The sequence below is a fragment of the Silene latifolia genome, chromosome 2 (genome assembly GCF_048544455.1).
Source record: "Silene latifolia isolate original U9 population chromosome 2, ASM4854445v1, whole genome shotgun sequence".
Lineage (NCBI taxonomy): Eukaryota > Viridiplantae > Streptophyta > Magnoliopsida > Caryophyllales > Caryophyllaceae > Silene > Silene latifolia.
The window spans coordinates 48,808,739-48,813,436 of record NC_133527.1 but is presented as its reverse complement, the minus strand read 5'-3'; the positions used below and the strand labels follow the sequence as shown (position 1 = coordinate 48,813,436).

General features: G+C 37.4%; 1 long non-coding RNA gene across 1 annotated transcript; it reads right to left on the bottom strand.

Annotated features, from left to right (window-relative positions):
• Nucleotides 1–406: 406 nt before the first annotated feature.
• Nucleotides 407–2,500, bottom strand: LOC141629521 (uncharacterized). Its single transcript, XR_012537303.1, has 3 exons — nt 2,407–2,500; nt 2,199–2,306; nt 407–503 (listed from the first exon to the last, which is right to left on the bottom strand). It is a non-coding gene; the product is annotated as an uncharacterized LOC141629521 (long non-coding RNA).
• Nucleotides 2,501–4,698: the final 2,198 nt, after the last annotated feature.

Here is a 4,698-nt window from a genome sequence, read left to right as displayed (position 1 = left end):
TTGTAGACGAGTCCTCCAGATGGTAGATGCTGTTTCATGAAGGCTTACACTTTATGGGAAGAAATATTGTAGATAGCTTTCTTGTATTTGAAGTGTGCAAAGTCGTTGATTAATTTATTATTTGCTTGTAATAGAACGCAAAAGAATAACATTTGTCTAATTAATTTAATACCGGTTTCTAATGTTCATACAGATTGTAGGCTCGCATTATTTTTTTTTTAATTTTTTTATTTAAGAAATGGCTACGGTTGTTCATATATAACCGTAGCCTTTTCTCAACTTTTGGCTACGGTTGATTGCTAAAAACCGTAGCCTTATGTTTACTTTTGGCTACGGTTCACAACCGTAGCCTTTTCTTCTCCACTTAAGGCTACCCCCTGATTTGCTACGGTTATACAACCGTAGCCTTATGTCCATTTTAACCGTGGCCGTATGTCATTTTTGTACTAGTGAAGGTTCCTTGCTCACTAGCTCGTCTGTGACCCCAACAAAGCATCAACAACCTGTCAATCGCATTTTATACAAACACGAAAGCCACAATTCAGTGGGGAGTAACTTCGAGTCCTCCCAGCCACGAATCGTCAAAATTAATGTAACATGTAATGTAACATGTAAACAATATGATAAACAATGTAATTATCATGTAATCTAACCTATGACCCCTAAACTGACCAAACTAAACTATCATGTGAATCATATAACAAATAGTAATCCAAACTTTATCAACTGTAACCGGCTTACATCTCACCTATTACAGTTCATAAAATCACCATACAAGAAAGGGCAATATATCAAAGACAGGCATAAGTTCTTAGTACGGTCAATAGTCACTTTGTAACTCGAGTCTATACCACGAGGTAGGGAAGGTAATCGAACCGGTATCTTGGCTCAGCGGTTAATATTAATAAAACATGGCCAAGAGACAACACAACCCTAGCCTAAAATCTGCGCAGACCTAGACATGCGGATACACACCACCGCACCCAAGACCCACAACTTTTTTTAAAACAAAGTGAAGTGAGTACCCTAAGGAGTCCACCAAAGGGTTGGCTAGTACTTAAGCTGGCCACTTACTATCAAAATAAGTGGCGAGGTCATGCCCCAACTTGGATATAAATCCACTAGTCAGAAACACAAAGGCTATCAAGCAGTGAACATATACTCGTCAAAGACTATAAAGACCTATCTATGATGAAGGCCGAAGTACTCACCTAGGACCTAGTCCCAGCTAGTCCCAGCTTGAATACTTTAGCCCACACCACATAAGACTCACCACACAAGTCAAGTAAGACACCCACTTAACCATAAGAGGGCAAAAAGTCCTACTTACCAACATAAATTCTAATATTCTATCATGTGAAAGGCTATATAAATGTCTAATCAAACGAGATAAACCAAAGAATCCTCAATACCAATTTCCAATTCTAACAATATTAACCAAATTAAAGGCTTCGGGGAATCTAGGGCCGTTTTTACAATATAAGAAGCTACTTAAATCAACTAATTACACATGTGAGATAAAAATATAATGAATGGCCTAAAACAAGAAAAAGGCCGATTATCTAATTCATTCAACCGAATTTTTACCCGCAACCCCACTGCGCGACAGTACGGGTTAAATTGCGGTGACCAATCACTTAATTAATCGACATCGCATCATCAAAGGGACTAAGGCTCGGTTTTGGCAAGACAATCAACAAAGCATTACAATTATCGCTATACAATTCATTTTGTAAACTATCCTAACATGTGATAACTATTAATATAAGAACAATTTTACCATTAACATAATTTTTATTACTAGTATGATTCAATTCAAAATACTACCCATTTGTTACTTATATTAATTATAACATTAATCAACCTAAAATGACCAATATTGTACGAAAAACCGCGAAACAAGCACGGACCAACCCGGGCCAACCCCAAGGCCGGCCGTGGGCTGCCGTGGGCCTGCCGGCTGCTGGCCGTCACCCCTACACCACCATTTTTCCATTTTTTTTAGTAAAAGACCGTCTGAACACTAATTAATTGTTCCCAATTCAACTTTGTTAATTTAAACTAACAAAAGGCATAAATTAAGCATGCATGCAACAAATTTTAACATGTGAAAACTACTACCCAAACAAAAATCACCAAACATACAAAAACAACTCAGCATGTGACGATCTTTCGTCGAGTAACTCGAAATATGTTACCTTAAGCTAGAAAAAGGCAAAATAACCCTTGAGAAAACCCTAAAAACAGTAGCTACCCATCATCCTCTACTATATAGGAGTCCCCCACATCATCCTCATAATCTTCACCTATTAAAAACAACAAAAACACAACAAAAATCACCAAAACCGAAATTATACCCAAAAATCGTCTTAAAACAACTTAATGAAAACTAAAATTAAATTATACCAAGTTGTAGATCTCGACAAGGGGATTCCGGAAAGGTAAATTATGCGAAAAACCGATAAGAAACGAAGGAGATGTGACGATTTTTAGCTTGAATGTATAAAAAATAGAGTTTTGGTAATGTTAGAGGTTGAAGAAGATAAGAAAACCAGAAAAAAATGAAGGGGAAGGGGGCTGGTGCGCGTGAAAGGAAGAAAGGAAAGGAGGAGAGCGGGTTTGAGTCGGGATTTTTCGAGTCGGTTTTGACTCGTTTCGATAATAATTAAAACCGTAAGTCAAACGCAAATTCCGTCAAGACCAAAGTTCTTAAACACGAGATTACAATAAAATTGAGTATTCATACGACCCATTTCCAAATTCGTTTACCCAACGTTCAAAAGAATTGTCATTTCCCCCCCGATACGCCCTTATTTCGAAATAAAAAGTTTTACACGGTTTAAACTATTTTTAAACATCTCGAAACCATCAAAATAAACACTTTTCTTCAAAATATAATAAAATTATATTTCTTTGAATTATTTTTACTTTAAATACTTAAATATCAAATTTTACTTAATTAATAAATTATTTCCGAAATATATTAACGGTCCGAAATTACGGGGCGTTACAGGATTAATGGTTGATTTGCATGCAAGACGGAAATTAAACATCCATTTACCGTATTAGGTTGATGGTGCATAACATGATCCATTTGTTTTAGTATTTTGCAAACATGATTTTGAATGAATAATAGTCGTTTGATCCATCCTGTATCCGGGCTAACCGGAGTCGGGATTGTCCTAGACTGATGCTGGAAGGGAACAGGTCCTGTACCAGACTACTACATGAGGCGCGAGCCAGCCGGCGGTGTAAGGGGTCTCTCCCTGGTTTTGGAAATGAGAAACGAAGGGCCTGATTAGGCGCGGGTTAGCCCACGGTTTATAAAACTTGTTCTGACTTTTTATAAAGCGTTATAAAACCTGTTGAAAATGGGTATTTGAACTCGATTTGATTTGAAGGGGTCGTTTAGACCACATTTGTTGATTTGAAGAACTAGACTCGAATAATCATCATTATTTTGATAATATTCGGTGTCGGGTTCGATTTGACAAACTTGACATGAATAGTTTTGAAAATAATTATGGACTAATTGTTCTAAGTCCATTTGAATGTAATTAGTTGATACTCATCATCGTACCCGGGTTAAAATCCGGCATGGTATGTAGAACCAAGGATGACTTTGTGTTGGTGACTAATATGTTTGTTTTTAGAAATGTAAAGAAATGAAATAAAAGGTTTTAAAATACCTTTTAAATGTTATTAACCAAATATTATCACCGAAACACGGATTTAACCGTCATGGTATATGGAACCAAGGGTGAAAATGCTTTATGGTTAAAACAAATGCAATAAAAAAGGATTCGAAAATATTTGAAATGGTAAAACAAAACCAATTACAAATATGAAAACGAATTAAAGGGAAATGACGAGAACAAACACGGTTGATCTTTAACCTAGGCACCCCATTGAGGCGCGGGCTAGCCGGCGAACCAAGGGGCTTCTGCCTCAGACCAAAAATCAGTTTTGGCTTGTTTATTCCATGTTTTGGTTCATGTTATTCACGTTTTAGCATGTTATAGTCATGAAACAAATGAAAACATAATAAAAGAGGATTTTTACACCCTCATACTTACATGTTTGGTTATGGAGAGTGACCGTCGTAAGTGTAACAACTCGTTTGATAGGAAAAAACTCGGTTTAAAATCGTTTTGGTAAGTAAAAAGAGTGTTTTAATATTAGTGATGGTGTAGTGGTCGAAGTGGTCGGTCAAGTGATTTAATGCACGATGACGGTACCAAACAATGTGTAAGCCTTGTATTTATGATCGGTAGGTCGTATATACGCGTCGGATTGTGACTTAAGAAGTCGAGTCGAGAATTTTAAGGGAGAAAAGAGGGGGCGGACACTCGCGTAAGTCTCAAATGGGTGGCATTTGAGGGGTATTTATAGGAGAATGAGTGGTTGTGTGAGTTTTGAGTGACGTGGCCACCTGGGCTGCTCAAAGAGGCGCGAGCCACGTCGCGGTTCTTCGAGGTGAGTTGTCGCTTTCACAACAAACGCAATCATGATTTGTTCTATCCTAAGTTTTGTAGTCACATGTTTGGTACTTGACCATTCATGAATCCGGGAAAATTTAAGGTAGAAGGTTTGAAATGTTTTGTTTTTGGTGGTTGACTCGGTTTGACTCGTTGTTGGAGTCGGGATTTGAATTTTTGAGTCGGTTTTTGGTCCGGTGTCGGTTTTGACTCTAGTTAG